Source organism: Mytilus californianus, unplaced genomic scaffold (assembly GCF_021869535.1).
Source record: "Mytilus californianus isolate M0D057914Y unplaced genomic scaffold, xbMytCali1.0.p SCAF_18, whole genome shotgun sequence".
Lineage (NCBI taxonomy): Eukaryota > Metazoa > Mollusca > Bivalvia > Mytilida > Mytilidae > Mytilus > Mytilus californianus.
In genome coordinates this window covers 3,518,767-3,540,096 of record NW_026262666.1, presented here as the reverse complement: position 1 = coordinate 3,540,096, position 21,330 = coordinate 3,518,767, and positions in this window count along the sequence as shown.

Here is a 21,330-nt window from a genome sequence, read left to right as displayed (position 1 = left end):
TAATTACTTCTTAATTTTGACCTTTATTGAATTTAATGTTGATTTTTAACTTTTTGTGGTTTTTGTCTGTTCGAACCATAACAATATTAATATGAATTTTTTTTTCAGATGCAGCTATTTTTTTTTACAGATGCAGCTATTTTTTTTTTTAAAAGATGCAGCTATTTTTTTGCAGCTCTTTTTTTTACAGATGCGGCTTCTTTTTTTTTTACAGATGCAGCTCTTTTTTGTTTTACAGATGCAGCTCTTTTTTTTTTACCGATGCAGCTTCTTTTTTTTTTTTACAGATGCAGCTTTTTTTTACAGATGCAGCTTTTTTTTTTTTACAGATGCAGCTTTTTTTTTTTTACAGATGCAGCTTTTTTTTTCACAGATGCAGCTTTTTATTTACAGATGCAGCTCTTTTTTACAGATGCAGCCCAGAGGATTACTTTTTTTTACAGATGCAGTCAAGAGGATTCTTTTTACAGATGCAGCTGAAATAATAATTGTCGAAATAATAATTGTCACAGATGTTATCCATCACTAATTTATAATTTTTGTTTTGGTAACAGATGCAACCCAGAAGATATTACAGTGGTAGACCTTTAAAATGGTTCCATTGTACACAGCAGATGGTGATGAGACAATTGCAGGTATTTGGTCATTACAGTTGTTCTTAAAGCTATGTGAATATTTGTTATGTAATGAAAAATCGGTTTCCCTGGAAAATCAGCTTTGTTCTTTATTACAACTGGGCCGTTATGTGTCATTTTCAAACTTGTATTACAATGAAACGTATTTTGATAAAAATGTATGGTAATCGTAAATATATTTCCAAGTCCCCTAATTTATGATTTGACATAAAACTTGCACACTTTAATTTCTGAATTCATTATTACAGCAAATAGTCTATTGATATTGATTTTTTTTTTATTAGTTGGAAAAATGAGACTTGATTTAGTTGAAGCAGATTAGGATGAGAAGCATATAGAGGGGGATTACACGCTTTTGTGGTATGCAATTTAGGGATTAAAAAAGTAGAAAGATTGGATTTAGAGCCGTAAAAATAGTGGGGATGTGGGATATAAGGGGGGTTAAAAAAAGTGGAAATGTGATATACAGGCGGTTAAAAAAGTAAGATTTTTGAAATGAAAACCCCTGTGTGTCACCGACCTATTAAGATATCATACGATCCGTACACAGCACAAATTTATAATTTTTCATTTCTCCTATCGATGCAGACTAAATTATTTGTTTCAGATGTTATCTAACACCTCACTAATTTACAATTTTTGTTTTTGTAACAGATGAAACCTAGAGGATATTACAGTCCTAGACCTTGAAGATGGTTCCATTGTACGTAGTAGATGAGGATGAGTAGCATTTAGGTATTCGGTCAGTACAATTGTAGTTGTAAAGCTATGTTAAACTTTGTAAAATATGGTAATGAAAAATCAATTATCCCTAGAAAAATGGCTTGGTTTTGTATCATATCTGTATATTGTAATTGTAAATATAGTTGCAATTCCCCCAATTTATGATTTTACATTAAACCCTGCACACATTAATTTCTGAATTAATATATATAACAGCAAAAAGTCTATTGGTATTGAAAATTGAAAATTTTACAATGATTTCTGAAACTTTTTAAATAATTTAAGTAAAAGGCAAAAATGCAGTAAAGTTTCTTATTGTCAATTTGGATATTTATCTGAATTTTTTTAATAATTGGAAAAATATGTGTTGATTTAGTTGTAGCCGATTACAATGAATAGCATAGATTTATCTGCCAGTCAATATGATTTTAAGGAGTTAATTATACTCTGAGCTTGTAAAAGGCCCTGCTTGTAGGTGGTGTCAGCGTTTTCGAACACGGCATTAATTTATATTTTTTTGTTTTTCTTATAGATGCAGCTTAAATTATTTGTGTGGCAGATAATATCCAACACATCATTTATTCATGTCAATAATCCCCGAAATCCTTAGAGTTAAGAGACCAAGAACAACCAAAAACTCCATGTGCATCCAATACTTTTCTCATTGGGTGAGGAACAATTTACTAAGCTGAATCGTTTCTATCATTATAATGATGAAATGCATGTTCCTATTTAAATATTAATTTCAAATAGTGATAAATCAAAGTTTAGACTGACACAAAACTTATAGAACTAAAACAATAGCGAGAAAAGAAACAATGAAACACGATACCTACGATAATTCTGATAATATTTATCATCAGGACGGAGAAAATAAGAACTGTATCATTGAGAACTGCAATAGACATTATTTGTGTATGTGTTAAAACAATCATCTACTTAGATAATTGATAAGGACCTCTAAAGTAATAAATATGTCTCGTTTGCATACATCTTCTAGTGGGAAAATCCAGTACTATTTATCAGACTTATGACTTATCTATAATACGGACATATCTGTTGACAAGAAGTTTTGTTAAAAAACTAATTTTATTCAATATATTTACATATATGTTTAGGATTATACAAATAATGTTGACCCTTGGGAATCATCTCAGCTTTGTATAAAGGAGTAGGGGCTTTAAGGCCCGGTTTTGGCCCCCAAAAATGTTTTTGTGAATTATTTCAAATTTGTACATAATGTTTGGAAATGCATAAAATCAAGAAATATAATATATATATATTTTCCTTTGTGCGCATATACTTTTCCAATCTAATTTACATTAAAAAGTTGATGTAAAACAAGGAAAATCAAGACATTTTATACAAGATATATACACATTTCGTCATGGTTTGTTGCCATGGTAACTCGTTAAATGTGAAATTTGTTTTTATTTTATGATCGGCCCCTGCCTAAAAAGTAAAATAGCATTCATGAGAAGACAACTTCATAAAGCAGTGGCACACCCTTCATTTCAAAAGAACACAGCATGGTTCTGAGGGAGCACAGCATGGCTCCCTATTGTTTAGACATTGCAGCATATAAAAGTAAGATGTTGTATGACAATGAGACAACTTTTGACCAGAAACCATACAAAATAGAAGTTAACAACTTTAGGTCCCATATGGCTTCAATAATGAGCAAAAACCATACCTCATGGTAAGCCATAAAAGGCTCTGAAATGACATGCAAAACAATTCAAACGAGAAAACTAACGGCCTGATTTATATACAAAACAATAAACAAAAAACAAATATGATATGCAGCAACAAATGACAACCACTGAATTACCGGCTCCTGGTTTTTGGCAAGCACATACAGAATGTGGCAGGGTTGAATGTGTTTGCTGGCGCCAAGCCGTTGTAGGCGGAATCAGTTGAACTGACAGTGGTGATGCAATAACTGAATTCTTTGGGAGAATAAAGGAAACTTGGTTATAGATCCATAAAATAAAATAATGTCCAATAATTCAGTTGAGAATTAGCGGGGTGCCCTCAAAGATGGTGTGAAAAGGTTTGGCCATCGCTATATCAACAATTATATAACATGCTTTAAAGACAAGTTGAATTAAAAACTAAAACTAAATATATTTTCATTGTAATATACAAAAAGTTAAATCTTTAATACGCATACAATGAGTATATACGAATGTACAAACTATTTAAGATTGAGTTTAATTTTGTTGAACATATTTCAAAGTAGTTGAAGAAATCATGATATATCTACAATTACTATCTGATTCATCAACCTAGCACTTTGATCTTATGATCTTCAATGCATGGTTTTCCTGCACTATATAGTTGCGGCACCTGATTTGAAAAAAAATACCATTAAACAATTATGGGTCATAACCGCAAAGTTTTTAAACATTCTTCAATTTAACTAGAAAAAATAGACTGGTTGAAGCTTCCTTTTAACCTTTTTTAAAAGGGGATCAGATGGAAAGACCCCCCTCCACTAAAAAAGAAAAGGAATAGCTTCACAAAACAACATGGTGTTTGTTTTTTCCAACAGAATTTGCAAAACTGAGTTCTTGCCATTTGTACCTCTTTTAAGTAAGGAACAACCGATAAGAGCCGCACATGCAAACTCAAGGTTTTTGACACGAATGAACCACATCTAAATTATATGTAAGCTTACACTAATTTATAATTTTTGTTTTTATTACAGATGTAGTTCAGAGGATGTTTCAGTCATAGACCTTGCTTTAGACAGTGCAGCATGGCAGCCGAAAACGTTGAACTGACAGTTGTGATGTGATAACTGAATTCTTGGAGGAATAAATGAAATTAGGTTTATAGATCCAGACAATAAAATTTCTTTAATGTCCAAAAAATTAGATGAGAATTAGCTGAGTGCCCCATGGATTGGCCTTCAATATATCAACAATAATATAACATTCTTTATTAAAAAAATGTATTGTAATTGTAATAACATTTGCAAGTCCCTCAATTTAAGATTTGATGTAAAACATTGATTAATTATCAAATGGTCTCTTGATATTGAAAGTTAACAATGAACCCTGGAAAAATAATACCTGAATCCTTTTCTATAATATTCTTAGTAAAGGGAAGACAAATTTCTGATTGTCAATTTAGATATTTATATATTTATCTTAAGTTTTTTGCAGTAATTGGAAAAATATTACTTGATTTAGATTGTTTAAAATTCAGTTGAATTTTATATGATTTCTGTTAGAAATGTATACCGGTACATCAGTTTGTTTTCTACTCCTCGACGTAGACGCAGTCATGGTCATGGTCATTATACATCACCTACTTTGCATGATGTCTCTATCAATGACTTGCTGCCATTTATACAAAAGCCGTTAGGTATTCATCACATTCGCACGAAACTTTATTCATTACCCCTTTCAAAACTTCATTCTCTGTTCAATTTATGTTTGGAAACCACTGTTACAAACCCTCATTCAAACCAATACAAACTTACAGCTATCATTTCGGATATTGCAAGTCACAGACTTTTTAAACCAGTTATCATTGGAAAAGATGAAAAAGAGAAAAGATCTTTTCTTAAACTTTCCTTTGCCAACAAAGGTCTCGTTGGCGTCAACTTAGGCAATATCCTTCATCATAAATTATATCAGTCGAAAATACCTCCTTATTTTAAAGATCAGTCTGTACCAATAATTTCTTATACCTATACCAAACCAATTGCAACTAAAATTTTCAATTACAAACACGTTTTGCAGGATATCAACATTGACGACTTCAAGTCTAAACCTCCTGATTGCACCTGTGCTAGTTCCCAATTCACATATAATCCGGCTGGCCACGTTATTACCGGAGACCTCAACATTGTCAATAACACTTCCCTGCGAAATTTGTTATCCAAAGGTCCGAAATATCTCGAGCCTAAATCCATCAATTGGAAATACAACTTCAAAATACTGATGGATTCAGTCGAGGATTATGCCAGGCAATGGGCTAAGCGCGAGAGAGAAGACGTAGATACTCTTTCCGAATGGATCAAGGCTGTGAGGTCGTTGATACAAATCCGAATTAAGAAACTAAATGGGTCTATCAATACCCACGCTACGTCAATTTTTAAAGACCCAAATGTTGCAAAGCACTTGTCCTACCTCCATGACAAATGTGTTGTTGTCCCCGCAGATAAAGCCCCAAACAACATCGTTTTTGTGTGTAAATATCATTACATAAACTGCTTGATAAATGAATTAGTTATTGACAATTCATTTGGAAACCCAACATAAACCCTCACGACACTTACCAAAGAGGAAATCTTGGATAATCATAGGTCTGTTCTATGTTCCTTTGGAATTTCAACCAAAGATGAAGAACTGGATCTTCCATCACTGTATTGGATACCTAAACTACAGTGTCCTTACAAACAACGGTATATTGCTGGGTCTTCAAAGTGCTCCAAGAAACCTCTTTCTAAATTATCAACATCTATTTTATCAGCAATCAAAGCCGGGCTCCAAAGTTATTGTGAAACTGCCTATTCTAGAGGTGGCGTGAATCAGATGTGGATACTAAAAAATTCCAAAGATCTTTTAGAGTACATACAATCTAAGACTCTCTCGTCTTTCAATAGTATTAAAACATTTGACTTTTCTACACTTTAGACAAGTATTCCCCATTCCAAACTAAAAGACAAATTGAAAGAGTTGGTATTACTTTGTTTCATTAAAAAGAATGCCGAACGTAGATACAAGTATCTTGTCTTGGGGAGGGATAAATCCTACTTTGTAAAGAATCACTCTGATTCAAACAAAAAATTCTCTGAAACTGACATTATCAAGATGCTTGATTTCTTGATTGACAACATATTTGTTTCGTTTGGAGGACGTGTTTTTCAACAGACTGTCAGAATTCCAATGGGAACCAATTGTGCCCCTCTTCTTGCCGACTTGTTTCTTTATTATTATGAGGCTGACTTCATACAGGAACTTCTTAGGAAGAAAGATAAGAATTTAGCAATATCCTTTAACTTTACGTTCCGCTATATAGATGATGTTCTCTCACTAAATAATACAAAATTTGGTGACTATGTTGAACAAATCTATCCCATCAAACTAATGATAAAGGATACTACAGATACAGTTAAGTCTGCCTCATATCTTGACTTTCATCTAGAAATTGACAATGAGGGTCAGTTGAAAACAAAACTTTACGACAAAAGAGATGATTTCAGCTTCCCAATTGTGAACTTTCCATTTCTATGTACCAACATTTCAGCAGCGCCTGCATACGGAGTATATATCTCCCAATTGAGACGATATTCCCGGGCTTGTATTTCCTATGATGATTTCCTTGATAGAGGATATCTGCTAACAAGGAAGCTATTAAACCAAGAGTTCCAAATGGTGAAGTTGAAATCATCCCTTCGTAAATTTTACGGACGCCATCACGAGTTGGTTGACCGTAATGGAATAACCGTTTCACAGATGATATCGGATATGTTCCTTATTTCGTAACTACAATACCCTTCCCTTTTCACGAATGTGACCTACCGAATTAGACTATTTACCGGATTTGTAATAACATAAGCAACACGACGGGTGCCACATGTGGAGCAGGATCTGCTTACCCTTCCGTAGCACTTGAGATCACCCCCAGTTTTTGATGGGGTTCGTGTTGCCAAGTCTTAGTTTTCTATGTTGTGTCATCTGTACTATTATTTGTCTGTTTGTCTTTTTATTTTTGGCCATGGCGTTGTCAGTTTGTTTTCGATCTATGAGTTTGACTGTCTCTCTGGTATCTTTCGTCCCTCTTTTGTTTTGGTTGTCCATCAACTTCTTTTATAAATTTGATGTTAAAAATGCAGACATTAATTTCAGAATTCTTGATTATTAAATAAGAGTCTTCATTACTGATTAAAATTAATATTTAAAATGAAAAAATTTAAAGATATTTCCTTGGCTGGCTATATAAAATATAATAATGTGCAAACCTATCATTTATTAAGATTTTCATTGAATTAATTACAACTTTACTGCTAAAAGATCATTTGACCGATGAAATCGGAATGTTTTATAAGATATCTATATTTTCCGTTTTTGTATCAACTTTTGAGTATATCGTATCTGAAAAACAAAACAACAACTTTAAAATTGAAGGAAATATGTAAATAGCTGTATTAGACAGCATCTCTAAAATTAGTTTGTAACAGTTGTTGATAATGTTTCACAAAACAAATATTTATGGAAAACTCCATAAAATCCGGTTTTTGTCTTAATTTTCATGAAAAGTATGCATATTATGACGTCAATACATTATACATTTCTTCATTTTGTGCCTTTTTTATGTTTTCAAGAGAGTTAAAGTAGTGCTCAAAAACTTCAATTTCTTGGGTGGAAGATTATATATATAGTCCTTAATGTCCTTTGTCCTTTTCCAAGAACTAAAATTTCGATTGTTTCATATTATTCAGTAGTAAAATTTGGCTAGCATAACATGAAACAACCTGGGAGGAAAAATTAGTGGTTGTAGATTAACCCAGGATGAAATGCCGAATTGACAGATCATTTATGATCAACAGTGATCACTGCCGATGAACTGATAATGATAGTTGCAATGACTTTGGATAAGGTTTATAAGGATTATATTATATTTTTCTGTATTTACTTCACAACAGACTGTAATATGATCCATAAGTGGAATTATTTTAAAGTTTTTATGCCCCACCTACGATAGTAGTAGGGGCATTATGTTTTCTGGTCTGTGCATCCGTTCGTTCGTCCGTCCGTTCGTCCATCCATCCGTCCGTCCATCTGTCCCGCTTCAGGTTAAAGTTTTTGGTCAAGGTAGTTTTTGATGAAGTTGAAGTCCAATCAACTTGAAACTTAGTACACATGTTTCCTATGATATGATCTTTCTAATTCTAATGCCAAATTAGAGTTTAGACCCCAATTTCACGGTCCACTGAACATAGAAAATGATAATGCGAGTGGGGCATCTGTGTACTATGGACACATTCTTGTTTAATATTTTTTAATATTACCTTGTCATTGATATTTTATTAGAAAAACACATTTTTCTTTTTTGTAAGATGAAAATAAAAAGTGCATGCAATTCTGTTTGTTGTACATGTATTTAATATCTAAAATTAACAGAAACAAAAACTAAGTTAAATTGAGTACATGCACAGTTTCGTAGCAACCCATTAATTTATATCTTAAAAGTTTGTTGTAGACTAAGCAAATATCAAATTATCATATCAGAATTACATTTTGCTTGCAGCGCTGCGTCTTAACTAACATTTAACATAGTGGGTTTGGAGTTACTGAGCTAGTTCTTATTGGTGTGTTTCTTGTTTTTGTTCTATGGAGGATTCAGTGGTTTCTATGCTTTCAGAAGATGGTGTTGTAACTCAAACGGAACTTTCAATGTAATTCTGAAATGAAATATATTTGATTTTTGATTTGATATTTGATTTTCATTGAAATTTAAAAAAAGCAATATTAGTGCACGAACCTTTGAACTTTGACTACAATATTCAAACTTTTTAATTGATAATTTTCAAAAGGATATTAAAAATATCTTAAATCAAAATTTATATTGTATTCTACATATTTGGATGCATTGGAAATGAAAAAATTAGATAATAAAATTGAGAATGGAAATGGGGAATGTGTCAAAGAGACAACAACCCGACCATAGAACAGACAACAGCAAAAGGTCACCAACAGGTCTTCAATGCAGCGAGAAAAACCTTTTTTATTTATTAAATCTAAGAGCATGTGAAAAAATGTTAGAAATTTAGCTTCTTTAAAACTGTTTCTCGGAAATGGATGTGCAGGCACTGATGGTTAACAAGGTTACCTCATTAACTAGATAATTTTATTATTACATAGTCTTATGTGAAGGTACCTATTACTTTACTTATTTTGACCAAAAAAAGAATAAAATGATAAATAATGATAAATAATTTCCCAAATTCGAACCAACTTTTATTCAGTCATCTGAAAATATCTGCATCTCCATCATACAATAATTATCTCAAACTTTGAGCTTATTTTCAAACATCACCTCACACTAAACAATTGCTTCGTACATTTGGAAGCAACTTTTTTTAATTTGGGAGTTATTTTAAAATTAAACTTATTTTCAATGTAAGTTTTTCCCTTTACCATTTGTCGTTGTAAATGATTGTTTGATTGTTAGTGTTTAATACCACTTTAAGCACTCTTAATTGGCTGTATCATGTCGGCAAGTCAGGGTTTAAACTCGCAACCTCGGTGTTGACTGACTGCAGATGAACTACTTAGACCACCTTCGTGACTACGGCCGCTAGCATTGTTAATATTGAGATTTTACATCCTTTTAAATGTTTCACTCCTAGATCATTGCCTTTAGTATTTAATGATATAAAGATAACAACTATTTTTACATAAAATATTTACAAGGTTATTACTGCCAACAAACTTTTACCAATGATTTGTGGGAAAAGTAAAGGTTCATTGGTCTTTGAGTTAATGATATTAGACTTCCCATTTTTTAATTATTTCATAAGATGCAATTTATTGGAAATTAAAATTCATAGTTATACAAAATATATTGGAAAAGATTTGTCTAAATTAATGTGTTTATTTGCTACCTGAAATGTAATAAGTTTGTTGAAAGATGAAATTCATTAATGCAGTTTAGAAGATCTTTTTATTGAAATAGGTGTTAAAGTTTTGAATACTTTTATCTTTTCACCAAGTCATGTTTTTCACATTATTGCATGAATAATTTTTGTCTTCGAATCAAACCATTTTAGACTTTTTAGTATTGCAAAACATTTTCTAATGAATTGTATTTTTATATATTAATCTAAATTTAAATTTTGTTGATATTTACCTTTGCCGAAAAAAATATGAATTTTATTTTAATTTGTCATTTAGAAACATGACCAAAATTAACAAGAAAAAAGTGTATAGTAACCAGATTTGAAATTAAAAGATTAATTATATAAAAGAGTAACTGTCTAGAAGATTTAAAACTAAATTTCAACATTTTCGGCCCTAGTAGGGTTTTACTTACCAAACATTGTTATTGACTACATATTTTGATATGACACTCTCCTTCATAACACTTTTTAAACAGAAAAAGTAAAACCTTAGTTTTAGACCAACTGTTTTCAGTATAATTGGTTTTTGAAAACTTCATTAATTTTCAGAATATTGTTTCCTGACAATCAAATTGAAACAATTGTTTCTTTTCTAGTATAACTTAAAATTTCAAATCAAAACTTTAACGGTAAATAGGATCACTGACAAATTTGATTTTGATAAATAGATATAAGAAGATGTGGTATGAGTGCTAATGAGACAACTCTCCATTCAAGTCACAATTTGTAAAAGTAAGCCATCATAGGTCAAAGTACGGCCTTCAACACGGAGCCTTGGCTCACACCAAACAGCAAGCTATAAAGGGCCCCAAAAAAGACTAGTGTAAAACCATTCAAACAGGAAAACCAACGGTCTAATCTATATAAAAAACGAGAAACACTTATGAACCACATCAACAAACGACAACCACTGAACATCAGGTGCAAACAAATCCAGCGGGTTTAAACGTTTTAATAGGCGCCAACCTTCACTCTAACCTGAAACAATAGTGTAACATCACAACATAGAAAGACACACTATAAAATATCAATTGCAATGGCTTAACTCAATCAAAAGACATATTAACAAAATCAAATGACCATTTCAATTGAGTCCATTTAATAATTTAAAAAAATATCAGTTGAAAGTGCATCTAATATTTTTTTTTATATATGAACAGTATTTCTAAAAACAAATGAAAACGAGGGTAAATGTTGGAAAAGGGAATAAAGGATAGCAGCTCCAAGGAAGATGTTTACTTATCTTCAGCCAAGTCTAAACATTGATTTCTGTTTTGTTTTTCCAAGTTTTTATATTCATTAAACACATAGTTTTGATGCTATACTGTTATGTAATCAAAATACAGAATAAATTTTGAAAATTTTAGGCTGACAATTTAACAGATTTGAAAAATATATGATTTGTATCAATTTTAATTCCTTTTTAGGTTATTTCAGTGACTATGATTTCATGGATGTGGAGTAAGACTTGATGGTCTAATATTGCTAATGTATAAGTAGGTATATAATTCCTCTATTAAAACAAATTTAATTTTTATCATAAAATAAAAATTAATAGGAATATAATAGAAAAGCAAAGGATATGGGGTATCCATCCATGACACAAATTCAATACATGCACAACAAAAAACACACAAAAAGCAAAGGACCCGCGCTTTTATTGCTGTTCTTCAACTCAAAGTCACAGTGAGGGCTTCAACAGGGAGCAACACAAAATAAAATCACCTCACTGCAAGTTTAAGGCGGACCCTAGCACCGGCTTGAGCAGAATTCTTTGCAAAATTAATTTGGAAAGACTTTGTAATGAACATTATTTGTAAAAGTTTTGAGAGTTTATAGAAGTTTTTTTAGTCAGCTGTGCATCACACCACGAGGGATATGGCAATGGTCTCTGTCCAAGCATTGGAGCACATCAATAACTTTGGACAAGACTACGTTGAAACTGTCGTACTTGGTAGGATCATTGGTGGTTATATTCTCTTGACAGTGCTTTATTGTCAATTTGGTTTGACCTTTTTATGCCCCCGTCGTAGGCAACGGGGGCATTAAGTGTTACCCTTGACCGTGATATGTGTTGTTGACAATATTGTACAGCAAATTGATTTCAACCATTTTTACAGAATGTTAACCATATTTTGAAGTCATATTTTTTGTGGTGTTGGGATGTTGTCACATTGATGTGTTCTCTGCATCTTCGTTTACCTCGTTATGTTATATATACCTATTTCTATATAGGTTCATAAATATACCAACAGTGATTCTTTTTAACTTTTTTGAATGACGAAGCATTTTATCTTTCATGTTAGCAGCATTAAAGCTGGTCCATACCGATTGATGTTGAAAATGGCCATTTGAGCTGACTTTTTAGGTAAGAAAAACTGTTGGTTTTTTTCTTTTATAGCCATGGCGTTGTCAGTTTATTTTCGACTTATGAATTTGAATGTCCCTTTGGTATCTTTCGCCTCTCTTTTACATAGATTTATAAACTTTTTTATTTAAGATCATGTAAATTCCCAGGATTTTTATAATCTTAATTACAACTTAATGTTTTCTGGAAGGACGTATCAAGTTTTAGGAAAGCAAAAATTATTATTTTGGAAAGATTCTCCTCCTTTCTTTTTAATATCTAAAGTTGTCAAAGTTTGCTTTGTTAAATTTCTTTCTTGCTTATAAAAGTCTACAGTTTAAAATATTTTACAATAAATCACTTCAAGAATATTAAAAATAAAATTAACCTTTAATTGTATTTCCCAGTTTACTATTGTTTTCCTATTTCAATTTCTTGAAATATGACAGAAAAATTGAAAAGTGTCTACCGGTATTTTCTTTTTCAGATAACAATTACTGTGGCTGCAGGAAATAATTATGAATAATTCTACGGACCCCACGAATAGTTGTTGCAAGGATTCTTAACGTGCAGACAGCATGGCACTCTCTACACATGGCATCGGATTCTGACTCTACGTGGCTGTGAATTTATACATCCTGCACAACCAAACAGACGCTCCACTTAGAAGACCAAGAGAGACCATATTTCTATTCCACAGTCATCCTTTGGTTCTTTCGGACTCGATGGAAAGGTTTCCAATATGAACTGTTCATATTACTCTTGTAAAAACCAGTTAAACCATGTATTTGAAACATTCTAAACAAATTTTAATGTAAAGATTCTTCATTTTCAACAAGAGTGGAGGCTCTAATTACGGGTTATCTTTACTAAATTTTCCTTTTCTCTCTACCATTAAATGCCATGGAATATTTAACTTGTGGACCTTAACTTTTGCCCAACAGATGTAATTGTTTTTATCTAGTACACATTTCCATTGGTTAAGAATGGAGAATCTAAAAATAAAAAAAAATATTGTAAATAATTTAGTATAGCCATAATTTTATATGGAAATTAAAATATCTTTGCCAAAATTGGAATAATGATGATACATTTAAGAAATTACATGTAGCAATATTAGTAATCTTCGTTTACTACCAGTCAGACATGTGATTGACTAAATATCAAGCCTTTCACTACAGGTACTCGGTTCAGTTGTAATGGATGATAAGTCTAACAGGGTCAAAGGGAGGTTATACCCCTGTTTATCTCCTCATTCTTGAAGTTTCTGCAGTGTTGGTCAATAACTAGACATTTTTTTCTTCATGTTGTAGTATTTTATTGGTAAATGGACTAAGCTTGGTTTTTTTGGGGTTTTTTTTGGTTAACATTTACAATATCATGCAGTCCATGGTTCAAGTTTCTCAAACATCAATTCCTTTGTCAAATCGTCATTGAATTTTGTGAAAGTTGGGCAGAAGCTTCTTCTTTATCTAAAGAAAATATTAAAAGCAAATCTTGGAATTTAATTTTTTGTATTTTATCAATACATTTTTTTGTTTTTTTTATGCACACAGTCTTTGGTTTAAGAATTTTAGACATCAATAGCATCATAGCTTCATAGAAACTTAGGAAACCTTAACAGAAGCTTTTCATTCAGAGAAAATATCTGAAGAAATATTGGAAAATATATTTTCTTTTTTCAGTATTTTACTGAGAGATGGACTTAGTTTTTTTTGGCATTTAAGATTTACAATTAGCCTGTGGTTATATTTTTTAGACACCAAATTACTGTTTTAAACCTCCATGGAATGTTAAGAAACACGAACAGAAACTTCCTCATTATCAAGATATAGCATCTGAAGAAAAAATGTTTTAATTTTTATTTGATCTTTCCATATTTTATCGGTATATTGACTTGGTTTACTAATATTTAAATTTACAGATATAATATGTTTTCATATTTTCTACTTGCATGATATTATTGTGTTTTGATTGATGATACATAAAACTGTAAAATTATTGTAATTTGAGAAGTATCAGAGTACTGGAACTGTTTTACAAAATATCCATTAGACTTTTTTTCATCCATAAGTTATGCTGTGCATCTTTGACTGAAGTCTGTTCAGTCTAAATAACAAAGAATATTGATGGAAACACCTTACTTACAGGGAATGTCAAAAAATAGTTTCTGTTAAACAGTAATTTGTGTACTGAGTATTGACCATTATTTCAGAATCTAATGCATTCTGGTTATCATTTTATAAACTGTTCACTAAATTTTGTGATACCATTCTTGGGTATGAACAAGGACATTAGATTCTTGTCAGATTTAATTTTTGGTTTTTGTCTCGCCTGCAACGAAAGTCGCAGTATGCGAGACATAGGTACTACAACCCGGCGGCGACGGCGTAAACTATTTGTTCAAAGCTTTATATTTCAGAAGGTAGGAGACATTGATGCTTCATACCTTGTATGAAGATACCTTATGTTACGTAGTTTCTGTCCGTCATATGTCCATTGTCCTTGACCTCATTTTCATGGTTCAGTGACTGCTTGAAAAAAATACATTTTTTTTGTTAAGTGAAATACTCATTTATTATGAGTAATAGGATAACTATATTTGGTATATGGATTCCTTTCAACGTCTACATGTTCGTCAGGTAGGGTTCATCTGACCTTGACCTTATCCCATAGATCAGTGACCAAGGTTAAAGTTACGTGGTCAAGTCCGTATCTCAGATACTGTAAGCGATAGGTCAACTATATTTGGTGTATGGAATGTTTGTAAAGGGCACATGTCCGACTGACAGGTTTCATCTGACCTTGACCTCAATTTCATGGTTCATTGAGCAATGTTTAGTTTTTGTGATTTGATCTATTTCTCAGATACTATAAGCAATAGGTCAACTGTATTTGGTGTATGAAATGATTGTAAGGAATTTATGTCTGACTGACAGATTTCGTCTGACCTTGACCTCAATTTCATGGTTCATTAAACAATGTTTAGTGTTTGTGGTTTGGTCTATTTCTCAGATACTATAAGCAATAGGTCAACTATATTTGGTGTATGGAATGATTGTCAGATGTACATGTCTGTCTGCCAGGTTTCATCTGACCTCGACCTCATTTTCATGGTTCTTTGGACAAATTTTAGTTTTTTGTGGTTTGGTCTATTTCACAAATATTATAAGCAATAGGTCAATTATGTTTAGTGTATGGAATAATTGTGAGGTGTACATGTCTGTCTGGCAGGGTGCATATGACCTTGACCTCATTTTCATGGTTCATTGGTCAATGTTAAGTTTATATGATACTTGTAGTAAAACCTTCATATTACAGACTTTCAACATAAATTCAATGATAAGTAAAACAGGCGAGACATTTAGCGTGTGCACTCTTGTGTTTACAGTCATTAATAACATAAACGGTACCAATTTTTCTGCACCAGATGCGCATTTCGACAATCAATGTCTCTCCAGGGATTCTCGAGGTCAAAATATTTGAAAATCCAAAGCTTATTAAAAAGATGAAGAGCTATAAACCAAAAATTCGTAAGGGTTCCGCGGAACCCAGTGTCTCGCCTACTTTTTCTGTTAATCGCAGGCTCAACAAAAATGAGGAAGTAAATCAATAAAAATATTCCTCTTGATACTATCTTTTGATTGTAAGAACTTTCTGTCCAAGTTTGGTAAAAATGCAGGATAGTTTATGAATCTAATAAATGTTTAAAAACTTTATCTGCAGACTGAATGTAATGTTAACTTGAAGAAAACAAAATTTCCTTCTAGATACTAGCATTTGATCATAAACAAGCTTCTGTTAAAGTTTGGTGCAAATCCAAAATAGTATAAGAAAGTTATTAAAATTTAAAAAACTTTAACCACAGAGTGAATGTGTTGTTTCCTGACAGGAAATCTAAGTCCATTTAAAAGTAAAATACGGAAAAAATGGATTTATTATTTTACAAAATTTCCTTCTAGATACTAGCTTTTGATCATAAACAAGCTTCTGTCCAAGTTTGGTACAAATCCAAAATAGTATAAGAAAGTTATTAAAATTTTAAAAACTTTAACCACAGAGTGAATGTGTTGTTTCCTGGCAGAAAATCTAAGTCCATTTAAAAGTAAAATACGGAAAAAATGGATTTATTATTTTACAAATTTCCTTCTGGATACTATCTTATGATCATAAACAAGCTTCTGTCCAAGTTTGGTAGAAACCCAGGATAGTTTAAGAAAGTTATTAAAATTTTAAAAACTTTAACCACAGAGTGAATGTAATATTTCCCGGCAGAAAAACTAAGTCCATTTATAAGTAAAATACGGAAAAAATGGAATTTTATTTTTACAAAATTTACTTCTGGATACTATCTTATGATCATAAACAAGCTTCTGTCCAAGTTTGGTAGAAATCCAAGGTAGTTTAAGAAAGTTATTAAAATTTCAAAAACTTTAACCACAGAGTGAATATTTGTGGACGCCGCCGACGACGACGACGACGACGACGCCGACGCCGACGGAATGTAGGATCGCTATGTCTCGCTTTTTCGACTAAAGTCGAAGGCTCGACAAAAAGGACAAAAAAAGTACCATTCTCAATATGAGGTCAATCACATAAAAATAATAACTTTACTATTCATGTAGTTTGTGGTGATAACTATTCCATTTTATTTTACTTTAACAGAATGTCACTTTAAAACTGAATTTGAAAGACTTTTATATTTGGATTCATTTGTTCTAGATTTTGATAAAATCGTTAGTTCTTGGGTTTATGACTTCATTGTTTCAGACTTGGCAATCAAATCAACTTGGTTATTAAAATTTGTGATTTTGATATATCCTGAAATCAAAGAAATTTTTCTTCCCTCCCCATGAAAAATTGCTTTTGTCAGTATATAAATTTTACTAGAAACTTTTTGTTGAAAAGTAGTTCAATGCTTTGGATTTATATATTCTTTTTTGTGGGAGGTTAACAAATACCTCCAACTTATCATGGAAATGGAAATTCTGAAAAAGTGAATGACAATTAATAAAATCATATTTAAATTGTTTACATCTGTTTCTATGGCCTTTAAAAGATTAATGTAAGTGCATAATTTAAGATTTTTTGCATCTTATATACATGTTTGTATTAAATTATAGTATGGCGCTTATAGAGATATTTGTACACTTTCAAATCAAGAAAAATTTTCACAAAACATGTGAACATGGTTGGTGCAAATACCTATGGATCTTAAAGATGCTTAAGCATAAATTCCGCTAAAAAAAATTCACAGAAAGATAAAAGATTGATCTTTTAAAATTATTAATTTGCATCACCCCCGGCAACAGTATTTACTACTACAAATGTTTAAACTCTTTTTTTGTTCTTTTTATATTGTCCATAAAAATTAAGGCAAATTAAATTTTATATTCATGAAATGTACTTAAAAAAGAAAAGTCGGACACACCATGCACTATAACACCCCCTTAATAGTTTATTAAAAGCCCTCGACGACAGACGTAACTTGTGGATCATAAAAATGCATAACTTCAAAAATAAAACTCATTTTTTTGTGTGCATCTAGTAATGAGTCTTCAGCCTCTGAAAATATCTAGTCTGCCCTTCCACGAAATAACTAAATCGGAATTTTTCAAGTGTTTTTTTAACTTTCCAAAATTCCCCCCGACTACCAATCAGACAGTAATTTTAAGTTGACAAAGGCATTGAATTACATCAAATGATGCTTAACGTTAACTTGATAGCTTTCAGATACTTTTGTCTTTTAAAATTCAACTGTCATGTAAGGATTATAATGATGCCATGTGAAAAAAAAATCGTTTTCAAGAGCTAACTTGACAGAGCATCCTCCTTGTAATGGCTTCCATTTTCCTTTATGAAAAAAATAGGTGGTATAGAGGGGAGATAATATTGACAAAGTAGAATCCTGACTGCAAAAGTAGAAGTTAGAAAAGTAGAGGCTAGATATGATTTTGAAAAATTTCAAATTATTTTCCATTGCGGCATACTAGTTTTATTTAGAATGGAAAATCTAGTAAACAGAAAAATGTGTAATTTTCGAAAGTTATTGATAATTTTAGAACAAATGGGAAGTTTCCCAATGTTTTAGTGTTGTTAACTTGATATTTTGAGGGAAATTTTTATGCTTATCGTTCTTATATAACCTCAATAAGTAAATTCATAGTTTCCAATTTTTGTTGAAATTATTTTCATAAATTTACTGCAAGTAAAAAAAAATAACTGCATGATTGTTTTAATATTTTTCTTGTTCAGGTCTTTTAGAATCTTTTAAATGACATTTTTAAACCCCACAAAAATATTTTCTAAACGGACCTATAACATAAATGTTTTCCTGTTTTAATTGGCAATGATATGTTAAAGGGGAAAATGTCTGTTCATTTGTCCATCGTCATCTCCCATCCAAACTCCAATACGATATAATTCCTAAAATATATGCCTCAGGTATATATGCAGGATTGGTTTACGTTTAAAAACAATGTAGATCACATTTAATTTCTGCAGCAATCCCAAAAGAATTGTTATAATGGCCTTTACAACTATTAATAATGAATTTTGCAGAGACCATTCAAATAAAAATAATTTTAGCTTATTTGTTAGTTGATATTTGTGGTCCTGAATAATCATGATATCCTTGAAATTAGTACATAATATAGCTTCAAATAGGTTTTACTAGAAACATTTTGTTAGGAAATAGTTAAAAAAATAGTAATAAGGGTTACCATTTTCATTTTAACCGGAGCGAGTTATAAACCAATGCACAGAAAAACCTCATATGCTTTGAAATGGATTTTCAAAAAGGAGGACAGTGTTCAATTTTAATCAAAATTGGAGGTTTAATATTATAAATTTTTTAATTAAGTATTTTTCATAACAACTCCCCATAAGCTTTAGAAAGGAAAATATAAAAAGAAAAAAATGTGAAATAAAATTGAAGTTTTCCAATGTTTATATGTTTTAGCTGCATATTAGGTATTGGTAATTTTTTACTTGACATATTGAGGATTTTTTTAATTTCTTCAGGTCTCTTATAGGTACCTATTTATTTGTCAATGAATTTTCTGAAAGTTGATTTTTTGAGGATAAACTCTTACTATTCTTTGCATTTTTGAAACCCTACCAAAAAGATACCCTTGTTTCTTCAACCAATTAAAAGTGGCATTATTTACAAACAATGCAAAAAGATTTGCTAAACAGGGACCTGTAAAATGATCATAAGTTTCTTTTGTTTGGAAATCAGCTGTTAGATAGGATTATGTCTGTTTAATTTTCCATCATCATATTGTCAACAGATACCAAGAATATCCTTTTACAGTCCTTTTACTCAGTTTATATGGGAAGAAAAAAACTTGAAAACAAAAAATGGGGTTAGTTAGTTTCATTATTTCCTTAGTAATCTATTAATTTTTTGCACAAATAATGAATTTTGGTTATTTTTTAATTACGGTTACTTTATGAAATAACTTTAGTACGCCTCATAATCACTTTAATTCAGGTATTTTTCTTTGTAATCTTTACCAGATTTCTTCCTTGTATAAAAATACCTTTATATTGTTTGAAATGCTGTTTTTAAAAGTACAAGACAATCTCAGTTAAAAGTGTGGTTTTTTTTTTGGCTTAAATTCTCTAATTTTATGTAAAAGAAAGAGTCATTAATTTACTTAACAAAATAAAAAAAATACCCTTTTACTTTGATAATAGCAAATCATCACAAAATTCTGTATCTCAAAACAAAAACACACATTATTAGCCCCCCCCCCCCCCCCCCCCCCCCCCCCCCCCCCCCACCCCGCCCAAATTGAGGATCAATGTCTATATCTAAAACTTTTTAGGATGAATCAACAATACTGTCATTTATTTTGTACAACTAGTATTTTCCTAATGATACATTACCTTTGATGCAGATCGGTCTCCTTTTAATTGTAAGATAATGTACTACAGTGGCCAAAAAATCTAAAGTTACAGTTTTCAATTTATTTTTTATTTATACACACACTGTGGAGGCAGATTGTGTCATTTAGGTATTTTGTTTCATGATACATTATAATTTAATTTTCGCATGTTTCAAAGAATAGTGGAAAAAGATTTTGAAAGTTTTCACTTTCATCCCATCAGTCGTAGTGTCAAGTTTCTTTTTAACATATTTAAAATATGTAATAAGTTTTGCCTTCCTCAATTGATATTTTTTGCACAGAACAGCTTGACCAAACCTTTGATATATTCAGTCAATGTCATGGACCATAAAGTGCAAGTCATATTTTGAAGGTTTTGACATTTGCTTTTAAATAAGAACTGCCTTATAACTAAAAGTTTGAGTTTTATCTATTTCATGATAATACTGCTTGACCAAAACTTTTGATAAGCGCACGGGATTAGTTTTGATTTTGTTTTGAAATTTACAACTGAAATGTGCCCTTACAGTTGCCTTAAAAGTTTGATGGTCTTGGGTTTTATAAATGTGTCCGATGATCCCGTCTGCCAACCAAGATAGCTGACATGGCTAAAAATAGAACATATGGTAAAATGATAGTTTATTATCTTGAAAACTGATTTGAATAGAGAAAATCTGACAGGGGCAATTAAACATGTTCAGAATGGTGAGATCTACCTGCTGTCTTTCTTCGTTAAAACTGTCAGACGACTTAAATTCTTGTAGGAGTTATTGTCCTAATATGTCAAATTTTACCAGTTTTTTTCATTTTTGCTCATTATTTTGTAAACTATAATAGATAGAGAGAAACTTTAATAATAAAAAAGTATCAGAAAGGTATTAAGATCTACAAATAAGACAACATTGGCGAAATTGTCAGACAACTCTTTATTGGAGTTTTTGCTCTTGAATGATGATTTTATACCATTTTTGGGGGGTGTTTTTTATTATATCTTACAAAAAATTTTCTCTGCAACCACTGGGCCAAATTTAACCAAACTTGGTCACAAACATCATCAGGGTATCTATAGTTTAAGAAATATGTCCGATGACCCAA